Source organism: Felis catus, chromosome C2, assembly GCF_018350175.1.
Source record: "Felis catus isolate Fca126 chromosome C2, F.catus_Fca126_mat1.0, whole genome shotgun sequence".
Lineage (NCBI taxonomy): Eukaryota > Metazoa > Chordata > Mammalia > Carnivora > Felidae > Felis > Felis catus.
Window position 1 is genome coordinate 28,942,254 of NC_058376.1, and position 23,982 is coordinate 28,966,235.

The following is a 23,982-nucleotide window of genomic DNA, read 5'->3' on the forward strand; positions in this document are numbered from 1 at the left end:
GTAGTTAGAGGGAAGGAGCTCATGTGGACTCTCTCCTGTGCCTCCACACTTTCTCTGCCAGCTGTGCATGTCTTAGAATTGGCCTCTGTTCCTTCTTTAAAAAGCACTGAAAAGTTTGTCTAGGGAACAGTGTGGAACCAACAGAAAGATTCAAGTCTTGAACTGGATGATTTCACTACCACTCTCACTATGAGCCACATACAACACAAGGTTTTTATAGGATATGAAAAAAAAAAAAAACACTCTCCCCTCTAACGTTTATATCTTTCAGTAGAGGAGACTAACATTAATTATCTCTTTCCCCACCTCTAGAAACTGCTGGAGTCCTTTTGCTGGTAGTGTCAGCTCCGGTTTATAGCATCCCACTCTCCTGGAAGGCAAAAAGAGAGTCAAATGCATTATACTACTGAGAGGACGTAAGCTAATGAAGAAAAATGATTAATCGATATTTGTGAGCAACACATTGAAACAAAGAGAGAGTCTGCATTAGCTGCAGAGTGTAAAGCATTTTGTAAAGAGAGCATTTCTGAATCCACTTCGTCATTCTTGATTTAGCAAATGTGAGCTTTTCTTCTTTCTCAGCTAACAGCCAAAATAATTAACACAGAGTTTATGTGAACTTAGAAGGTGCTGCGCTGAGAAAAAGAGAGAGAGAGAGAGAGAGAGAGAGAGAGAGAGAGAGAGAAATTGTAGAAACCCTGTGGCCAAGCCATTTGCTACAAGAAATAGAACTGTGGACATCTGTTTTCTGGGAAGTGCTAGCCTGGAGTGCAAAGGTGACTGAAACTCAGAAATCAGATCAACATTTTCCATCTTCACACCCTATGCAAGTTTCTCTGAGTATCTTGTCAGGAGAAATAAGGAGAACAGGACCAGCTTTAGTTTAAAAATCTCAGAGGAGAGAAATTGATTATTTAAATCAACATTAAAAAGTACATCAAAAAAGAATCAAAAAAGATTCAAAGTGTTTCAATTGCCACTGTCCATTCTAAATTCATACCAAAGCTAAATATTTCAAGCTTGTTATGCGTTTGCCTTTTGAACTGAAAGAGACCCGTAAGATCACACAGTTCTTCATTCTTGCCTTAAATGGCAGAGGAAGAGGACGCCTAAAAGGTTAAGCACAAGTCCAATTTCAGCAGCTGGCAAAGAGCAGAAGAGAATATCAAAGCCCGTCCTCCTGGCTGCTGATTAGTCTCCTTCCACCACGCTGTGCTTTAGGTAAAGTCTGTAAGAGTCCCAGTATGATAATGGGAATAAAGTCACGCATGAGAAGCCTGGTGGTCTCCGAGGAATATCAAACTTCCCACTTGTTAGAAGGCAATTTTTCTTTTCCAAAGAGGGAATGACAGCCTTCTTTTTGAAAGCTATTCAAAGGTACAAATGTGTGAACTTTGAGCAACCCGCTAAGGCAAGTGTATTGCCTAAGCGTAAAAAGAAATGGCGCAGGTAAAATCAGGTGATTTCATGTAAGAAATTTTATACCCTGGAGTCTAAATATCTTGATGATCCTTAAAGAACAAAAAAAAGCAGGCTCCTTGTCACCACAATTGAACTGCAACTCCATTACTGAATCAATACTCTCGCTAGCAAATATCCCTTATGGAGTAGTGTTGTAACACAAATTAGAACAGTTTTGGGAGGGGGGAGTGGTAATGCTGGGAAACTTGGAAAAAATAATGACTTCAAAACAGAATTTATTTAAAAGACAGAACTGAGGCTGGTGGGTGGGGGCATGAATGGCTTACATTTTGATGAATTTTTTAAAAGAAGAGCAGGGTATACACATTTGTTTTCAAGTTAGAGGATAAAATGATGAAATGGATCTTTTCTCCAAATAAATACTGTTATGCTACATTTTCATGGTCAATAGTGCTCCATTCGTAGGTGTCCCTCGTTTCAAAAACCAATTTGGCTTATCTGTTTGCTCCTCCTTACATATATCTCAAAAGCTGTAACAGATTCAGGGAAACAGATGACCCAGTCACAAATGCTTACTTCTCCAGGGACCTGCCTTTAAATTGACCTTGAGCTTCACAAACCAAAAAGAGCATCTGTGTACCTCAGGACAGTATTAAATCTGGAAAATAAATAAATAAATAAAAAGGAAAGCAGGATAGGCAGAGTTGGCCAAAGCAAACAAATACTCAGTAGGGCAGCCGAACCAATAGATGAGAATGCAGAACCCACATTAAGTTGCTGGTTTGTTAGGGGGTGTAAGTGGTTACAGGAAATGTCTGTTTAGATTAATGCCACACAATCCTCGGTCTTTTACAAGAAATTTTTAAATGTGATCTTGTCCAACTTTTTATCTGGCTTTTTATTTCTGTCCTTTTAGTTTAGAAGATTTTGTTGGTGTTGGGGGAAGAAAGAAGAGCCTGGGGTTCCGTCAAGTAGTACCTGTGTCAAGAAAAATTTAATTGTTTACTAATAAATTTTAACGTACTGCTCTAAGTCCCTGCCCTCTGAAGAGGAAACACACACAACCATGTGGTGATATTCGTGGAATTATAGGCTACCAATGGATAAACTGAAACCAAGTTTTGTATGATTTGCGACATAAATAAAAATCACCGCTACCAAGGGAGGGAAATTACCCCAGTTAAAGCTCAATGGCCTGTGTAGGATCTGCCAATTTTTAAATCTCCAACTGCCACCTATTGATGAGGGCAATTTTAAGAAGTATGAAAAGGTTTAAAAAAAAAAAGGTAAAGAAAAAGCAAAGGTAGAGTCTGATTTTTCTCTGACAATCTGAAATAAACACAAAACCAGAATTTTTGAAAGATATAGCAGGATATAAAAACTATAGATTAAATATTTATCTAGTACTTTCCAGGTGCTTTGCTTAGTGTGGCCGGTTAAAGATGGCTACAAATTCTTTAATGTTTCTCCCATGGAAAGGTGGGGTCTATAATTCCTTCTTGAATCTGGGTTGGTTCTGTGATGATTTAGACCAGTTGAATATGGCAAAAGTATCTCTCTGTTAGTTTCTGGACCCAGCCCCTAAGAAGCCATCAGCTACTGTTTCCCCTTTCTTAGAACGCTCTCTCTGGGAGCCCTGAGCTTCTAAATAAGAAATGATTATTCTGAGAAAACCTACTGAATAGGTCACATGAAGGAGCGCTGGTCTACTGTTCCACCCTTCCGGTCATTCCTACCACATGCCGGACATGTGAACGAAGCCACTTGAAACCTCTCTACCTTCCCTGAATAGGTCATCTGCCAGCTAAAAACCACCGAGTGACTTCAGTTGATAAAATGGAAGAATAAGGTAGAAAAACTGCCCTACTGAGAGCTGCCCAGGTTCCTGACCCACAAATTGTGAGAGATCTTAAAATGGTTGTTTTTCAAAGCCACTAAGGACTGAGGTGGGTATCAGAAAATGTAATATGCATGCTCTTTACATTTGTTAACCTATTTAATCCTCATAATAGTCTAATCATGTAGGTAATACTATTTGCCCCATTTTAGAAATAAGCCTGAAGAAACTGAAGCTTAATGAGATTAAGTAACTCACTCACAGTCACATTGCTAGTAAAAGGGCAGAGCAAGAATTCAAGTTCGGGCAGTCTGATGCCAGAATCTATACTTTCAGACATGACATTTTTTCCATCTATCCTGAAAAAAAGTTAAATAAAATCACAATCAATAAATATTCATGGAATGCTATGAAATATTGTAAAATACTCTGATAGGTGCAATGTAGCATGGGAAGCATGACCAGTGATAAAAGAGACACATTCTCTGATGCCCAAGCCAAAACAAACTTCCTTCCTTAATCTATCCCATCTCCTCTCCAGTTGCTTCTATCTCATCCCCCCAATTTCTTTACAACACTTAACCTGATCTGAAATCACCTCATTCGTTAGGCTGTTTATTGTCCTTCTCCCCCTTTAGAACTTAATCTTGGTGGAGCTGGTGTGGTACGGTTTGAACACCCTGTTTTCTCATCCTTTTCAGGATAGGCTCTTAACTCTAAATTTCTCAAGGTTAAATATGGAAGTGTTGAGGAAAAGAGCCCAGAAGAACTCTCCAGTTGTGTGCATTTATTTTGGGAAGGAGACCATAACTATCAAAAGAATACTCAATTCAAAAAGTATAAAAAGCTGGGGCACCTGAGTGGCTCAGTTGGCTAAGCGTCTGACTTCAACTCAGGTCATGATCTCATGGTTCGTGGGTTCAAGCCCCTCATTGGGCTCTGTGCTGACAGCTCAGAGCCTGGAGCCTGCTTCAGATTCTGTGTCTCCCTGTCTCTCTGCCCCTCCCTTGCTCACACTCTGTCTCTCAAAAATGAATAAACGTTAACATTTTTTTAAAAAGTATAAAAAACTATTTTAAAAAAGATTGTTTCTCAACCTTTTTTTCACTGCCATCCATCACAAAATACATTTTTCTTAAGCGTCCAGTATGTGACCTTGCACACAAAGAGAGAAAAACATGGAAACAAAAATTTCATGAAATAATATTTCCTCTAATTTCATGCAGTACACTCTGATATTTTTCTATTTTATTTATTGCACTTCATATTCGAAATGATGGCCTTGACCCACAAAATTGATTTCAGAACTCACTAGTGACAAACACTCAGATAGTGACAGTTGAGCCACTTAAAAAAAAACGACAACAACTAATTCTAGCTCTCCTTCTGGATGAAGTGTTAGAATCAGTTAAGAAGAATAAGTGTGGCATCTTGGCAGACTGGTAGAAACATCTGAGGGCAGGTGTGAGCTTGTGAACTTCTCAGTCATACTGTGTATCAGGTAGTTGCCCACCCCCCTCCAGGTAAAGTCCACTTTTAGAAAATTTATTTCCATGAAATAGGACTTTCTGCGTGTGGGTATGCATATCTATCTGTGTGCCCATGGGCTTCAGGGGTGGGGCAGAGGGATACAGTGAGGAGTATGATAGTCTGATCTTTCACAAAGGAGGTTCTTTGAGAGCATATCCTGTGGCGAATCTACAGATTACCTACCAGAACTTCACACAGCATCCTGTGGGTACGCTGAATAGGGAGGTAGCTAGTACAAGCAAAAGATCACTGCACCTGGAATCAAAAGAAGTGGGTTGGAGTCCTAGTTCTACCACTTGGGCAAGTTACACAAACTCTTTGAGCTTCAACTCCTTATTCTTTATAATGATAAAAATAAAGAACTCTGTTCACCTAGCAGGGTTATACTGAAGAACAAATAAAACAATGACTAGGTAGACCTGGGGACTTGTTATTCTTTTCTCCTTAAACTAGTTCCCACTCATTGAGAATACTTCCAATTAATGTAGTAATTATTTTCAAATAATTCACATTCATTCAATAAATGTTTTTTTTCCAGATAATAATTGTACAACCTCCTTCAACTGTATTTCAAGTATTTCATTTGCTGACTGATGCCTCTTTTCCTCTCAGCTAACCCACTCCATCTTCTGAAGAGAAGGACTTTAATTTGTTCAAAATCTTACTAGCGAGAAGCAGCACTTTGGGATGGTGGGAAGTAGAGCTGACTAATTAGATGGAATAAAGTTAGTAGAGAAGAGAATTAATGATACAGAGGGTATGGTCCAGAAAATTCTGGACTTGGGAGTCAGAAAACTCATTGTTTAAGCCCCAGACTCTTTGTTTGTTTGTTTGTTTGTTTGTTTGTTTGTTTGTTTTTGAGAGAGAGAGAGAAAGAGAAAGAGAGAGAGAGGAGCGAGGGAGGGGCAGAGAGAGACACACACAGAATTCGAAGCCAGCTCCAGGCTCTGAGCTGTCAGCACAGACTCTGACGTGGGCTCGAAGTCAAGAGCTGTGAGATCATGACCTGACCCGAAGTCAGATGCTTAACCCACTGAGCCACCCCAGACTTAAACCCCAGACTCTTAATTCACTACCTATGTGTTATGGGCTGAATTGTGTTCCCTCCCCAAAAATCATGTGTTGAAGTCATTTGTGACTATATTTGGAGGTAGGTTCTTCAAAGGGGTAATTAAGTTAAAGTGAGGGCATTAGGGTGAACCCTAAACTACTATTCCTATATAAGAAGAGATTATAACACAGACATGTACAGAGGAAAGACCAGGTGAAGACACAGAATGAACAAAGCCATCCATAAGCCAAGGAAAAAGGCCTCCGAATAAACGAACCCTGTCAACACCTGAATCTTGCAATTCTAGACTCCAGAACTGTGAGAAAATTAATTTCAGTTATTGAAGCCACACTGTCTGTGGTAGTTTATTATGACAGTCCAAGCAGATAATATATGTAATCTTAGCTATGTCATAAGAATTAAATTTGATAAAATGAGCTTTAAAAATTATTATGGGAATTTCTTGTGTCTTTATTTTATCAAGGTAAAAGAAAGAGGACTTTGTCATAAGCAAACTCTGACAAAGAAATCTTTTTTAATTTTTTTTTAACTTTTATTTATTTTTTTTGAGACAGAGAGAGACAGAGCATCAACGGGGGAGGGTCAGAGAGAGAGGGAGACAGAATCAGAAACAGGCTCCGGGCTCTGAGCTGTCAGCACAGAGCCCGACGCGGGGCTCCAACTCACAGACCGTGAGATGATGACCTGAGCCGAAGTCGGACGCTCAACCAACTGAGCCACCCAGGTGCCCCGACAAAGAAATTATAGACTTTTGGAAATACAAGCTACATCCTTGCTCTAAGAAAATGAGTTGCATCTTCATATCCCTTGCTTAAATTCCCCTTTGTTTGCAAATCCTTCTTGTTTGTTCTGTTTGGTAAGTATATTCAAAGATAATAATCTTTGAATGAATAATAGAGAATCTTGTGACTGCACAATAACCGCAGAAGTGAATTTTATAACTTGATTTCTTCAATGGGCTCACAATCTTGATCCTGGGGAAAGTAACAGAATTGTAACAGCCCCACTTCTTACTGGACACTAGCCTGGTAGTCCCAATGATGTTCAAGGGTAACAAGGGTAAGCAAGACCCCTCTGACCTGTCCTCCACCACCAAGCGGACGGAGCCAGCTTTGGGGAAAAGCACCACTCCACCGATGAAAATTCTACCCATTCAATGAAAGACTGGGAGAGTCCAGGTGATTTCTGCGTGGAGACTGAACATCGCACTTCACATGGGATAAAACGCATGTGAAACTTTTTGCCTTATATCCTAAAATTTCCTTCTTTGTTCTATAGAAGAGGATAGCCCCAGTTCTTTTTTCATAAGTTATGGTAGGAATGTACACAAACATTGAAATGCATATGTCCTTAAACCCAAATACATACAAAAATTGTGTTTATTCATGAATTTGGAGATTTTTAAAAATAATCTTTACCTTTTGTCCAGTACTTTCCAAATATTCTAAATTATATTAAATTTATAACCAAAAAGAGAAACATTAAATTGGCATGCAAGTGTAATTTAGAATGGGGATTACTTGTGATTTAGTAAATGATGCCTGGTAATCATCATGAATAAACATATGAATAAATAAATGAGTTATCTTTGACAACTTGAGAATAAAAGCTAATTTTAAAAAATGACTCTGCTTTCTCTGTCTGATGATTGGGCCATTCAGAAACCACACAGAGAGCTCTCCTTCTAGGGCACCCTACTTTGCAGTAGGGAGCCCAGGTCATGGCCACCTGTTGTTGTCCTCTTATGGTTCTCTCACTGATCGTTCTGAGAGTACGATAGCACACAAACCTTAGAGGTCACGTAACAGCTTCCCAAAGAGCTTGCACACATCTGTATCTTTAAATCTTCTCTTGCTATGGCAGGGAATTGCCATTCAATTCTTTGAAAGAGAAACTGTACTGGGAGTTATTATGTCTTATGATGCCTAGATTTCTTTTCACACTCTAGATTGTGAAAATGTGATAAGAGGAGGCAGGTGGTAGAATGATAAATGATCAGTAGTTCCCTGTTAGGAAAAAACACAAGTTAGAACCATATCTACAAGGTCTCATAATGGCCTCTAGTGCTTACATCTCTTAAGCATCAATGCATTTAAAGTCATGTCACAAGATAGAACAACCACAAAAATATATTATGCAAGCCTTGATTGACAAAGACAAATCAGGTGTATGAGACCATACATCGATTTGCATACACATTGCACAATTGCATCAATCATGGCTTTTGGAGCACTGTGTGTGTGTGTGTTTTAAACATGGCCTTTGGAATCAGGCACATACCTAGATTCAAATTATGGCTCCACTACTTGCTACCGTGTGATCTCATGTAAGTTATTCAATTCATTGAAGAACTACTTATTTAGTGATTTTCATGAGCCAGGCACTGTGCTAGGTACAGGAGGTATTGACTATGACTATAATAGTCATGGTCTCTGCTATTATGGAACTCAGTATGGTGAGGAGACAGGCATTAAAAAAATCATAGAGGGGCGCCTGGGTGATTCAGTTGGTTAAGCCTCCAACTTTCGATTTCAGCTCAGGTCATGATCTCACAGTTCATAAGTTCAAGCCCAGCATTGGGCTTTGTGCTGACAGTGTGGAGCCTGCTTGGGATTCTCTCTCTCGCCCCCGTCTTTCTGCCCCCCTCCCAGTTGTGCTGTCTCTGTCTCTAAATAAATAAATAAACTTAAAAAATCACAGAAATTAATGTAACAAAACACCACTAAGTTACATATATCCCCCACAGCTTTTTATTTTTTTATTTTTATTGTTTTTTAGTGTTTATTTGTTTTTGAGAGAGAAAAAGAAAGAAAGTGGGGCAGGGGTAGAGAGACAGAGGCACAAAGTATCCAAAGCGGGCTCTGCGCTGACAACAGAGTCCCGCTCAAACTCACAAACCTTGAGATCATGACTTGAGCCAAAGTCAGATGCTTAATAAACTGGGCCACCCACATGCCCCTCCCCACAGCTTTTTAAACCATTCTAGTGGCTGGATTGTCTGTGTAGACCAAGGTGTAACTAGTGGAGATTAGTGGGTAGAAGCTAGACCAGAAATAATTGCTATGCATTTTGAATGGGGAATATAAGTGCTATTGCCTCGGGGAATTGGTAGTGGAAATTCTAGTGCACTTGTATTGGTTGCATCCTGTGTGATGGTGAAGTCAATGTGAGGAGGGACAATCAGAGATTTTAAGAAAAATTCCCACAGAACTTTGCAGATCAGGGTTTTGGAACAAAATGTTATGGAACTATGGTATGCTGTTCCTTTATTTGGTCTCCAAATCTTAAGAAGTGCCTCGGGGCGCCTGGGTGGCACAGTCGGTTAAGCGTCCAACTTCAGCCAGGTCACGATCTCGCGGTCCGTGAGTTCGAGCCCCGCGTCAGGCTCTAGGCTGATGGCTCAGAGCCTGGAGCCTGTTTCCGATTCTGTGTCTCCCTCTCTCTCTGCCCCTCCCCCGTTCATGCTCTGTCTCTCTCTGTCCCAAAAATAAATAAACGTTGAAAAAAAAAAAAAAAAAAGAAGTGCCTCTAAAGGCATCACAATCCCAGACTTCAAGCTATACTACAAAGTTGTAATCATCAACACAGTATGGTACTGGCACAAGAACAGACATTCAGATCAATGGAACAGAATAGAGAACCCAGAAGAGAGAACTATAGAGAAATGTATGGCCAACTAATCTTTGACAAAGCAGGAAAGAACATCCAATGGAATAAAGACAGTCTATTCAGCAGGTGATGCTGGGAAAACTGGACAGTGACATGCAGAAGAATGAACATGGACCACTTTCTTACACCATACACAAAAATGAACTCAAAATGGATGAAAGACCTAAATATAAGACAGGAAGCCATCAAAATCCTCAAGGAGAAAGCAGGCAAAAACCTCTTTGATCAAGGCCACAGCAACTTCTTACTCAACACGTCTCCAGAGGCAAGGGAAACAAAAGCAAAATGAACTATTGGGACTTCGTCAAAATAAAAACTTCTATACAGAGAAGGAAACAATCAGCAAAACTAAAAGGCAACTGACAGAATGGGAGACGATATTTGCAAACGACATATCAGATAAAGGGTTAGTATCCAAAATCTATAAAGAACTTATCAAACTCAACACCCCAAAAAACAAATAATCTGGTGAAGAAATGGGCGAAACACATGAATAGACACTTCTCCAAAGAAGACATCCAGATGGCCAACCGCACATGAAAAAATGCTCAACATCACTCATCATCAGGGAGATACAAATCAAAACCACAATGAGATATCACCTTACACCTGTCAGAATGGCTAACATTAACAACTCAGGCAACAACAGACGTTGGCGAGGATGCGGAGAAAGAAGATCTCTTTTGCATTGTTGGTGGGAATGCAAGCTGGTGCAGCCGCTTTGGAAAACAGTATGGAGGTTCCTCAAAAAAATTAAAACTAGAACTACCCTACAACCCAGCAATTGCACTACTAGGTATTTATCCAAGGGATATGGGTGTGCTGTTTCCAAGGGACATATGCACCCCAGTGTTTATAGCAGCACTATCAACAATAGCCAAAATATGGAAAGAGCCCAAATGTCCATTGATGGATGAATGGATAAAGAAGATGTGGCATATATATACAATGGAATATTACTCGGCAATAAAAAAGAATGAAATCTTGCCATTTGCAACTATGTGAATGGAACTGGAAGGTATTATGCTAAGCGAAATTAGTCAGAGAAAGACAAATATCTTATGACTTCACTATAATAGGACTTTAAGAGACAAAACATATGAATATAAGGGAAGGGAAACAAAAATAATATAAAAACAGAGAGGGGGACAAAACATAAGGGACTCTTAAATATGGAGAACAAACAGAGGATTACTGGAGAGGTTGTGGGAGAGGGGATGGTCTAAATGGGTAAGGGGCATTAAGGAATCTACTCCTGAAATCATTGTTGCACTATATGCTAATTTTGATGTAAATTAAAAAAAAACTAAAACTAAAAATAAATTAATTAAGAAAAATTTTTAAAAGTTCCTCTAAAATGTTTTTCTTTTGTTTTAAAAAATGCTAAGTGATTTTGGACTTATACAGTAAAATTATGGCAGGTCTAGGACAGAATCAGAAAGGGTCTGAGACAAAATCTATCCATGTGGATGAAAATACAGTAGATATAGCAGAGATAAATAGATACTGACATACAGAATGCTGCTATGAGAGCAAAGAGCGAACAACCTATTTTAGAGGGATGAGTTGAGGAAACTGAGAACCGATGTTCCAGCAGAGACCTAAATGAGGAGAAGCAGTAGCCAGGCAAATTCTGAGGGAGTGCATCAAGCAGCCTGGGTGCAAACAGCTCATGTGAAGGAAAGACAAGTGTGCCTCTTCTAGAAAAGAAAGACAATCATGAGCCTGGAGTGGCATGAGCAAGGACAAGGTGGTACAAGATGAGGCTGGAGAATTGGGTGAGATCAGAACAGCCAGGGTATGGTGGGTTGGCTTCCACAGAACATCACAGAGCAGGATTTTACAGGGAGAAGCAATGTGAATCAATATGCATTTTAAGAAGGTACTTGTGGCTACTATGTAGATTGGATGGGAGCCAGAATAGCAAAGAGGACTGTTACTACAGGAGGCTAAGTGAGGGATGATAGTGCCTTGAACTAGCAGGTTGACCCTGGATATGGTGTTAAGTAGACTGTTCAAGTTGTATCCTGGGGATAGAATCAATAGGGCCAGTGATGTAAGTGGGGGTGAAGGGATGGCCAACTTACCAGTAGAATAAAGGGACAAAAACAAAAACAAAAACAAAACAAACAACCAGGATCCACCATACAGGTTCACGGTGAGCATGAAATAAAAATGCATATCAGGTGCACATAGGAAGCATTCCTCATTTGTAAGCTGTTATTATACAATAAATAAGCAGTTTAAAATGATTTTCAGTCATTTTATTTTTTTTTTAAATTGCCCAGAAGATGAGCATACTGCCTGGTCAGGAGTTGAAGAGTATTGAGCGTTGATACTTGGCTAATTCTGAACACTTCCTTTAGATGCACATATCTTTGAAGGTACTATTATTTTTCACTTGTTTGGAATGACTGCCCATCACTTTACTACATCCTGAAAACAACCCCAATCAGAGGAGAGCTGTTTACTTTCTGAAGGCATGAAGGAATCAGAGAGATGAGAGTTTAAAGGATGAAAACTTTCATTCAAGACCTCCTCATAAATAGTCGAAAGCATCCATAAAATTGGTGCATTTCTCATGATTCAAACGGGTAAACCCAATCGAAAGATTTTAGTAACCTAACTTTTTGCCTCTGTATCTTGAGATCATAATTCTGAGAGAGTTTTCTTACATATGACAAATACTTGACCTTTTGTAAAGGTGTCATTTTCTCAACATGACTGTAGGAGTGACAGGAGAGGTGGCGGGTCAGAGAAGCCAATGAGTGCTATTTGCATCTTAAGAAAAGGAAAATGCAAATTGCAAAAGTGCTATGCACAAGACAGAAAAATAGATCATTCCTGGTCACTCGTCCAAGCTGATAGACTACCGCACCCCATCAACGAAGACCTCTGGTTGTTTTCCCAAATCAAATAAGCATTAAAGGGTCACTTTTTTCCACAGGTGTCTTTCTACTTGTCAGCCTTGTTGTTTTTAAGGGTTTAGTAATGAGCAAAGAAGGAGGCATAGGTACTTTAGAAAAGTCCACATTCAAGTCACAATGGTGTGATAAAATTTCTCAAGGCTTCTGACAGAAGGAACTGCAAACATACCATGAGCCCTGATGACAGAGGACTCAGAAGGAGGACTTTCTAAAAAACTGAACAGACTCATTGAATCACCCAGATCTGTCTTCCTGATTTTCATTGATTTATTTTCAAAGTTTCTGCAACAATTAATTGGTCATTATTTACAATATCCTTCTGGAGTGAATCAATGCTATTATCCCTGATGTAGTTCAATACCGTAATATTATCTCAATAACTTTTCATTCTACTTACTCTGTTCCCTGGTCTGCAAGGATGGCTTCTTACCATGACAGCTCCTCATGCAAGTTCGCTATTGATATTTTTAAACAGTCTTTGTATTAGCGGGTTTTCTACTAACTAGTAAAATGGTGTCCTGCCAATCCCAAACCTAAGAGGGTTAGACTGTTAATACCTTTAATGTCATTGGCTGCCAGACACTCCAAGAGTGCAAGACTGTTAGAAAAGTCCACCACTTCCTACTGGCTGTTCTAGTGCCCTCTGTGGAACTGCAGAGAGCATTCAGTGTTTCATGCCAAGTTCTGACATAACAAAGGGGCTGTGAGGTCTAATACGGATGGACAAATGATCCTCTCATTGGGGTAATAATGAGACACTACTGCTTATCTGTACATACAACTGAAAGCTCCCTAATCGCGATATATTGTAAGCACCTGCCTCGTCTGAAGCAAACCCCTGTTCATTTCTGCATGCTTTGTGCCAGTCACAGAACGCGCTTTCAAAAATGTGTGATGGATTGAACTGAATTCGGTTTAAATAAGGAATAGTTTGCCCATTTGGCTTTTTCCTTTTCCCCAGGTCAATAAAATGGCAGCTAACCTGGTTGTTATTTTTCAGGTGCTCTCAGCTGAAAGTGGCAAAAAGCCAGGTTGGTGTGATGAGAACTGATAGTGTATTTCTTCTGTTCCCAGGCTTCTGGGTCTTTGCCACAGGAGAGAGTGGCAGTGAGCCAGAAATGGAAGCCAGAATTGCACAGGGAGCACAAGTCTCTGCCTTATACTAAAGTGTCCATAATTATAACTTACTCAAAGCTAGAATGCTAGTACGAAAGAAATGAATTAGGTACATTCACAACTCTGGAATATTCTGATGGAATCATCATAGGTTCAGAAGTCAAACAGAAATGAAAGAAAAGTTAAAACATTTGTTGGAGTTTCCGTTATTTCATTTTACAACTTACCTCTAGGAAATCTCTGCAGTTGACCTTCTGTATTAGATCTATAAACACTTTCAATACAAATGATACCTAATAGGGGTTCCTGGGTGGCTCAGTCAGTGGGGTGTCCAACTCTTGATTTCTGCTCAGGTCAGGACCTCACTCACAGTTTATGGGATCAAGCCCCACTGTCTCTCTGCCCCTCTCCCCACCCCCTTTCTCTCCTTCTCAAAATAAATAAAATTTAAAAAAGAATGATACCTAACATAAGTTATGACTTTCCCTTTGATCCCAAGTTTACAACATTTGTACCAACAAACTTAAGTTGAAAGGCTACAGGGGAGAGAGTCTGGGTGGTCTTTCATATAGAAATGAAACCACATGCCAAGAGCTCAGTTACAGAAGAATAATGCCTTGCAGGCTCCAGGGTATGGAACAGTTCTCATGGTGGCAGCAAGGTAAGCGTTAGGTCTCTGAGAGAGAAAGAGCTGTAATTTTTGAGAGCTGAGGTTTAGAGTAAAAGACTTGTAGCAGTGGTTAATTTTGTTACTACGAACACAAACACAAATCACACACACACACAAACACACACACACAGACACACACACACAAACTGGGAATATTAGTTATACAAGTAACAGATATTCATATATGCCCTCATTGGCATAATTTATATTGTCAGTACTAAAGGGCTCAGATAGATTCAAAAATTAAATTTAAATTGGTGATGTCTGACAACAGTTCCATGAGCACCCAGATACAATTCACGTGAGGCTACTCTCTCTAGCTCCTTCCTTGACTGACTTTCTTTATTCTTTCCTTCTTAATTTCTATGACCATATTCATTCCATCTGCATTTGAGTCCTACCATTGATACATTGTGGGCATAGTAGTCTAAACGCAATGATGAAAGAGTTAAAGTAATAGCTAAACTTTTTTTTTCTATAGAGTTGTGTACTTAAACTACGAATTCACCAGGAGTCAATGGACTCCTATAGGTCCAGGAGTCAATGGACCTATACACTAACCCAAGCTCTTCTAACAGGTATTCATGTGATTATTCACATTTGCTAGCTCATTGGACAACTTCTTAAGTAATCTGGGCCTCGATTTTCCATCTGTAAAATGAAACCAAGAGTCCATTTCCTGTCCACCCCATAAGGCTATAGGATCAAGTGAGAATACATACATGAAAGCTTTTTCCAAACTGTAAAGTGCCATAAAATACCCTTGAATTTATATTTATGGTCAGGAAGCATGAACTCATATCTACAATAAAAATGAAATAACACCAAGTGATTATTTGGAAATGTAAAGATAAAAGGTTGAAAGCAATCTGTAGGAACTAAGTCAAAATTATGATAACATCAGCAATAAGAATGTTTAATGTGATCCTATTTACATCACGGCCGAAGTCTGGTAGAGGCAGAGGGGCATTTGAATTGTGTATAATTGTCGATATATTGTTGATTTAATACCCAAAGTTTGTTTGACTGGCAAATATCACAAATGCTAAGCTAATTTGGAAAAAAAACATCATACCACCTTCTTGTGACCCCCAATCTCTGCCCTATGCTTTAAGTTTCATTTCCTGTTCATTATATATTACCCTCAAGGATATAAGGAAAGGAATAAAAAGGATGAGTCAATAATACATATCCTCACCAGAAAAATAAATACTGAACTGAGACTGTTGTTAATAAGAGTATCACATGTAAACACAGATTATTTTTCTTCCCTATGTGGCAATTAAAAGCACTCAACATTGAAGTTCTTAGTTTTTTTTGTTAAAGCACATCAAGAAACTGGAAAAAATTCAGAGAACAACAACCAAATTAAAAAGTTTAGTAAATAAAGAAGGGTTGAGAGTGGGGCAATCTTAGATATGAGAAAAATAAAACAACTAGCATGGTAAAAGGTCAAGGGAAGATAGAAAATTTAGAACCATTTTGCATAGCAGGCAAAGAATAAAATACAATTAAAGTTCTTACTGGTATGACCTACCGTTACAAAAGAAAATACACAGCAACATGCCAATTATTTAGTTTCACTTCAGTGCAAAAAAAAAATCCCATTCTTAAGAATTAGCTTCAGGATTATAATTGTAATCATTCACAATGCCAACTTGTTTGAAATGTCCAAGTCACTGCCATTCTTTCTTTTTCCATGAATGGCAGAAATAAAGATGCAAATAACGGACACCATCCCTCAGAGCTAATAAAATGCTAAAGTGTAAACAGTGCAAAAAAATAGACATTACACAATAAATAATTTGTATTTTATTGCTAACTTATTCAAAACCTCATGGAAATGTGACCCCTATGGTTGTGTAAATAGTAACACCCAAAACCATGACTGCTGGGAGACTATTTAAAGATGTTTCATCAAGAGTATCATGACTTCCATGTTTTTGCACAGTGGGCAATTTATTTTCATTTTGGGTTCCAGGCAGGAAGTGTTTATTCTTGCCAAAGAGGATGTAAAAATCTCCCCTACTCCTGTTGCCATTGAGGTTGCTGCTACCACAGAGAAAACAGGATTAGTTGCCAAAGAGAGAACATGGATCCAAATGAAAGACGGAGACATGAGAAAAGAGTCACAGCATCATACGGCCACAGAGAGCATTTGGTGAGATTTGGACAAAATTGGGACTTCCAAAGAAATTGGTTGAGAGAGATTCAGTACATTATGTACTCATTAAATATATGCACATAAAATAAAAGGTAATGATAAAAAAATAAGCAGCAGATGTTTTACTGCAGATCACATGGGACCAGAGACTTGCCCGGTACAGAGAAAGAGTCCAGATCAGGCCAGATGAATTTCCTCAGATGATATAAGATTATTACTAGTACTTTAAAGAGAAAACTTGATAAAATGTGGCAGATATTTCTCCTTTAAAAAAAATGCTTCTAATATAAAAATAGAAAAGATAATTTCCTAAACATTATAAGTAGTATTTACTAGAAAAGAGGTACCTGGCTGGCTTAGTTGGTAGAGCATGTGATTCTTAATCTCAGGGATGTGAGTTTGAGCCCCACGTTGGATGTAGAGATTACTTTAAAAAAAAAAAAAAAAATATATATATATATATATATATATATGTATGAAACCAACAGAAAACATTAAAAGATGACATACTAAATCATCCCCAACAAAGCCAAGAGTAATACGACTATAACTGAGGGTCACCAATAGTTTGGAGGCTATAGCTCATGCAACAAGTTTCAGAAGAGTTTGCTAATTGCTCAAATTGTGTAAAAGAAGAGAAAAGAAACTATTATTATTTGTAGATGATGTAATTTTATGCTTAGAGAATCCAAAAGGAATAACTAAATGTTTATTATTATTACTACTACTACTATTTCTATTAGAAATAGGATGTCATGTCTGAGAAAGTAAAAGTTGGAGCCTATAAGTTTTCATGATTGTTTGCATGGTGGTAGCAAAGTAAAGGAATTACTGAAGTCCAACATTTTAACTTTAATCGTGATCTACTTCTCTCTATCTCCAATACAATGACTTTACTGCAGGCCACCACCCTCTCTGGTCTGGGTTACTTTAACAACTACATTCTTTTTTTTTTTTTTTTTTTTTTTTTAGTTTAATTTACATCCAAGTTAGTTAGCATATAGTGCAACAATGATTTCAGGAGTAGATTCCTTAATGGCCTTACGCACTTAGACCATCCCCCTTCCCACAACCCCTCCAGCAACCCTCTGGTTGTTCTCTATGTTTAAGAGTCTTTTATGTTTTGTTCCCTCCCTGTTTTAACAACTATATTCTTTCTTCTCTAATCAATGATCCTCACACCTGTTGGAGTAATTTTTTTTTCAACGTTTATTTATTTTTGGGACAGAGAGAGACAGAGCATGAACGGGGGAGAGGCAGAGAGAGAGGGAGACACAGAATCAGAAACAGGCTCCAGGCTCTGAGCCATCAGCCCAGAGCCTGACGCGGGGCTCGAACTCACGGACCGCGAGATCGTGACCTGGCTGAAGTCGGACGCTTAACCGACTGCGCCACCCAGGCGCCCCTGGAGTAATTTTTTTTTTAAGTTGAGATATAATTGACATAAACCATTATATTAGTTTCAAGTGTACAACATAATGATTTCAACATAATATATATACTTCAAAATGATAACTACAATAAGTCTAGTTCACAACCATCACTACACAGTTAATTCTGTTTTCTTGTGATAAGAAATTTTAAGATCTACTCTCTTAGCAAATTTCAAATATACAGTACACTATTTTAACTATAGCTTCCATACTGTATACTGCATCTCCAGGACTTTCTTATTTTATAACTGAAGTTTGTACCTTTTGATGACCTTCACACATTTTATCCACCCCAGCAACCACAAATCTGTTCTCAGTATCTGTAAGTTTGGATTTTTAGGTTTGTTTTTGTTTTTGTTTTTGTTTTAAGATTCCACACATAAGTGAGATTATACAATATTTGTCTTTCTCTGTCTGACTTATTTCACTTGGCATAATACCTTCTAGGTCCATTCATGTTGTCACAAATGGCAGTATTTCATTCTTCTATGGATGAATAATATCCTATTGTATACATATGTCAAATTTTGTTTATCCATTCACCCATAGATGGACACTTAAGTTGTTTTTATGTCTTGGCTATTGCAAACAATGTTGCAGTAAACATGGGGTTGCATATATGCTTTTGAGTTAGTGCTTTCATTTTCTTCAGATAAATACCCAGAAGTAGATTTGCTGCATCATACGTTAGCTCTATTTTTAATTTTTTGAGCAATCCCCATACAGTTTTCCATGGTGGCTGCACCAATTTACATTCCTACCAACAGTGCAAACGGGTTCCCATTTCTCCACATCCTGGAAAACACTTATTTCTTATATGTTTGATAATAGCCATTCTAACAGTTGTGAGAGGATATCTAATTGTGATTTTGACTTGCATTTCCCTGATGATTAGGATGTTGAGCACCTTTTTGTGTATCTATTGGTGACCTGTATGTCTTCTTTGGAAAAATGCCTATTCAGATCCTCTGCCCATTTTTTAATTGTATTGTTTGGGTTTTTTGTTATTAAGTTGAATGAGTTCTTTATATATTTTGAATCTTAATCCCTTACCAGATATATGATTTATAAATATTTTCTCCCATTCAGGATGTGGTCTTTCCATTTTGTTTTGGCTTATTTTCCTAAGTTAAAATAGTTTTAGAATAAGTGAGTTCTATAAAGTGGACCTATATAAGAAAATATGCCAATAGGTTTCCTTTATGAAAAAAAATAAAGTTAAAAAGAAAATGGAGAAAAAGAACACATTTATATTAGTAACAAAAATTGGTAATGTTTTAATATGAAAAAAAAAAGAAATAAAAACTATAAGAAGAAACCTATACAGCCTTACTAAAGGACATACAGGAAGAAACACGATTTTCCCAGATGAGAAGACTTAATTCCATTCATATATAAAGGATATATATTATTAGATAAGTGCAATGATATTCCAAACAGAAGCTTTACCTTTTATTTTCTTTTTAAAATCTGACAAGTGGATACAAAAGTTAAGAAAATTTTGAAAAAATAATGAGAAGAGATGTAGCCCATCAGGTAATAAGATGCACTCCCTTGTCATTATGAATATAAAGTCTAATACAAATATAAGAATAGAGAAATGGGTCACCAGACTAGAATAGAGTTCAGAAACAATGCAAGTATATATTAGAATCTATATATGATAAATTTGACATTTAGTATCAGTGGGGAAAAGGAAGTTTTATTCAATAAGTGGTATTGACACATATGAAAAAGAGTAGTTGAATTCTTATATCACATTTATACCACAATAAATGACAGATCATTTAAGATATAAATGTGAAAACAATGAAATTGTAATCAAATTAGAAGGAAATACAGAAGAAAAATTTTATAATGACGCCAATACAAGTCAAAATAAGTCAGATACCATTCTTCATGTATCAGCTTGGCAAAATTAAAAACGATTAAGTTAATTTACAAGTGGAGAAACAGATACTCTCCGATGTTGTTGATGAGATTATACATCATTAAAAACGTGCATACTCTATGACCCAGCAATCATCCTTCTAAGAATCTATTCTTTGAAAATAAAGAAAAGAATAACAGTCAAATTTTTGTTTACAATAGCAGAACGCTGGAAACAAGTTTAAAATCCATAAGGGGGTAATTAAACAAATCATAACATGTCTATACAATGGAATACTGTGCAGACATTAAAAACAATGAGGTGGATAACCTGGAAATATGTCCTGAATATATTGTTAAGTGCTAAAAGCAATCTTTCAACTATTATGCAAAGTATGGTTCTATTGACAGGCTTAATTGGTTACCGCGTGAAGAGCATAGAAACTGGCTGACTCTGCAACCCTCCGCCCCTATGTATCATGCCCCTGACATTATAGTAAGGTTTGTCTCCAGGAATGAGCAGTGTTCAGGTCAAAGAGACATGTCACCCAAAAAGGTGATGACACCATGGAAGATTTGGCAGATGTTAGGGCCAGAAGACCAGTTGCTGAGACATTATTCCCTTCTCTTCATTGTAGCTAGAAACAGGTGAAGTTAACCCCTTGGAAGATGATTCCACCCTTCCTCCTAGGCTGGCTACCAACAGTTGGAATTCTGAACTATAGAGATAAGTTTTGATGAAAACCAAAACCATGAGGGGGAATAATGAAGAAAGGACTGATAAGTGAGTAAAAATAACTACTTCTGCAGTCAGAAAAGATATTTAAAATGAAATGTAATTATCCTTAAAGTGATGCAGGAAGGTATTTCATCTAGGTAGTAGGGACAGAAAATTATGAAAAAGAAGTAATATGTATTTGTAGAAATTAAATAACAACAACAAACCTTTATATGTAGACTGAATAGCCATTGCTACAGAGCAAATCAGTGAGTTGGGAGAGAAAATGGACCAATGTTCCCAGAATACATCATAAATGCATAAAGTTTAAAAGTAGAAAAAAAAATCATCTAGAGACGTAGAGGAAATTCCCAAGAGGCCAACATCCATCTGGTATAGTTTCCAGAAGAATAGTCTGGAAAGAATAAAAAGGAAGCCCTTGAATAAAAAATCTGGAAGGATATAGTTACAAAATAATTTTACAGTGATTACAGTGAAGTAGAGCTCAAGGGAGATGGGAGAAGGTAAAGGAAAATTTTTAATAATGAAATGTGCTGAGTAATTTAAAAATTTTGTGTTGTAACAAAAGCTATGTGTATAGAAAGTGTGGACTCGGTTATTCATAGAAAAATATTTTTATTACCTTATAAAATCTTAAAGAATACCTACAACTATCTTTTTAGATAGCTACCCAGATCAGGTAGAATCTTGCTAGCTATGAAAAATCACTATTCTATTGTCCAAAGGAAGCAGAAACCAAGAAAGCAGAACGCCTTACAAATCTCTGTCTTAATGAGACTTACTTCATCTTATATACTATCACCTAAATAAATTCATCGCCATAATTCTAGCTCTACTGGTTTTAGTAAAATATGTGACAATTGTACCACAAAGAATTTGCTTTACTCTGCTACAATCATCCTCACGTCTGTTTAGTTAGGTAGTAGTTTCAAATAGATGTAACGTGAGAGGTCAAGTCATCATAACAAGAAGTGGAATCTTGGAGACATTATCTGGATGATTCTAAGAGACCTCCTACTTATCATCCTGGGCATTTATTCCAAATGATCGATTTGTTAATATAGTAGAACAATTTTCTACTTCTTTTCCATGCTTATAGCTGGAGTCTTATCCTAAATGAAGAATGAGAATCTCATCATCCTGTTAGATAACTACAAGTCACATCCAGACGAAGAGATAGTGAAGAGGGGTTCCCCTTCAATCGAGTTCAGAGGATGAGGATTTTTGAGGTGTATTTGTTAAAAGAGGCAGAAGGCAAGGGCTCCATATAATTTTAGCTGCCACTTTCACTACCAACAGTCTTTGCTTCAAAATTGTATCTCGGGATCCACAAATCAGATGTAAACATTTTCACCTCATGCCAAAGTGTAAGGATACCACTGTTTCCCATATCTATTTACTGAGTGGGAAAAGAAAGGCTATTTGAGAATGGCAGCCAAGATGGAACTGGTGCCAGGACGTAGGGGCCAGAGCAGATGGAAGCAGCAGAATCACCAAAGTGGTGCTGACAAAGGAGACGAGTGAGCACAAAAGACACTGTCCCTTAAATTTTGTGTGTGGTGACAGACTAAAATTCAGCCTATCTGTAACGTAAATATTAGAAGAGGCCTGGGCTCAAGCTGAAAAGGGTTACAAGGTCAAATGAACTGTAATGTTTACAATTTTTGAAATTCTTTATGAAATGTCAAATAATAGGAGAGCCAATAATCATGAACATTTTGGAGGTGAAAGAAACCAAGGTAAAAAATGAATATTTCAAAAGTAATTTTGAAAGCAGTTTCTTTGCACTGGCCAGTTCCTCAGGAGCTTCTAGAAAGACATGCCTATGCTAATGTATGCAGAAGCAGCAAATCTCCCTGAATTTTCCACATAGCTGCTTCCTGTCTCTGCTTTCCTCCTGCTATGAAGACTTGATCCCCCAGGAGACATTCATTTACCAATGCCACCAAAAACAAAAACAAAACAAAACAAAAAACAAAAAAACGAGTAAAAGTAAGTACTGTCAATCCTGAAGTGGCAGGAATTTGTGTATATGCATGCACAGGTGTTTGTTTCCTTAAAACAACTCCAAAGCCTCAGTTCCTTCGTTGTTTGTTGTTCTGTTTTAGAGGCTTAGCCCTTTTCCAGAGAAGACCATCTGCCCTGGAGTTCCCCTGCAGGCAATGGAACATTGTAAAGCTCTATTATCTTGAAAGCACTTCTTTGGTAATTCCCAAGACCTCATCTCTCAAGCCAGCAGTGTTGCTGAGCAACCGCATGTGTTCTTCAGAATCAGAATTACTGTCCACAAGAAATGTGGCTCCCCCTGTCCCTTTTAAGTCCTTTTCTGTGTACTTTGAGGCAGAACATTTGAAACATGTCCCATATAAAAAATGTCACATATCTCAGAAAAATTTACTTATCCAAAGACCATTGTGGTAAAAAAAAAAAAAAAAAAAAAAAAAAAAAAAAAAAAGAACCAGTCTTGGTCTCCTTAAACATCTTTGTGCCATTTTCTCATCCAGATGTTGGGTGTTGTTGTTTACTGCCCATGGGAAGTGCAGTGACCTTTTTCTCCCATCATCATGTCCAAGACTGATTTTATATTAACCATTTACACTTTAGTATGAATTTTACATACTGGCTATGTATATGTATAGCCAGTTTGGGCCATGCAAATATATATACACATTTTTTTTATTTTATTTATTTATTTATTTATTTATTTATTTATTTATTTATTTTTATATATGAAATTTATTGACAAATTGGTTTCCATACAACACCCAGTGCTCATCCCAAAAGGTGCCCTCCTCAATACCCATCACCCACCCTCTCCTCCCTCCCACCCCCCATCAACCCTCAGTTTGTTCTCAGTTTTTAACAGTCTCTTATGCTTTGGCTCTCTCCCACTCTAACCTCTTTTTTTTTTCCTTCCCCTCCCCCATGGGTTCCTGTTAAGTTTCTCAGGATCCACATAAGAGTGAAACCATATGGTATCTGTCTTTCTCTGTATGGCTTATTTCACTTAGCATCACACTCTCCAGTTCCATCCACGTTGCTACAAAAGGCCATATTTCATTTTTTCTCATTGCCACGTAGTATTCCATTGTGTATATAAACCACAATTTCTTTATCCATTCATCAGTTGATGGACATTTAGGCTCTTTCCATAATTTGGCTATTGTTGAGAGTGCTGCTATGAACATTGGGGTACAAGTGGCCCTATGCATCAGTACTCCTGTATCCCTTGGATAAATTCCTAGCAGTGCTATTGCTGGGTCATAGGGTAGGTCTATTTTTAATTTTCTGAGGAACCTCCACACTGCTTTCCAGAGCGGCTGCACCAATTTGCATTCACATTTTTTTTTTAGAGAGAGCATGTTCAAGCTGGGGAGAGAGGCAGAGGGAGAGAGATAGAATCCCAATCTCCACACTGACAGTGTAGAGCCTGATGTGGGGATCAATTCCACAACCATGGGATCATGACCTGAGCCAAAATCAAGAGTCAGATGTTCAACTGAAGAGCCACCCAGGTACCCATAGTTTGAATGA

The 23,982-nt window shown here is 37.9% G+C and overlaps 1 long non-coding RNA gene across 5 annotated transcripts in view; it reads right to left on the bottom strand.

Annotated features, from left to right (window-relative positions):
• The window catches only part of LOC109503376, a 107,807-nt gene that overhangs the window by 47,962 nt on the left and 35,863 nt on the right, over window positions 1–23,982 (bottom strand). Inside the window, exons 1-5 of one of the 5 annotated variants that reach the window (XR_006584925.1) lie at window positions 12,855–13,900; window positions 7,651–7,867; window positions 4,973–5,044; window positions 3,522–3,618; window positions 307–370 (exon numbers count right to left, since the gene is read on the bottom strand). This is a non-coding gene — a long non-coding RNA (uncharacterized LOC109503376). Of the gene's footprint in view, window positions 1–306; window positions 371–3,521; window positions 3,619–4,972; window positions 5,045–7,650; window positions 7,868–12,854; window positions 13,901–23,982 lie in introns of those variants that run through there. The other 4 variants (XR_006584926.1, XR_006584927.1, XR_002735834.2 and 1 more) reach the window with 4 other exon arrangements.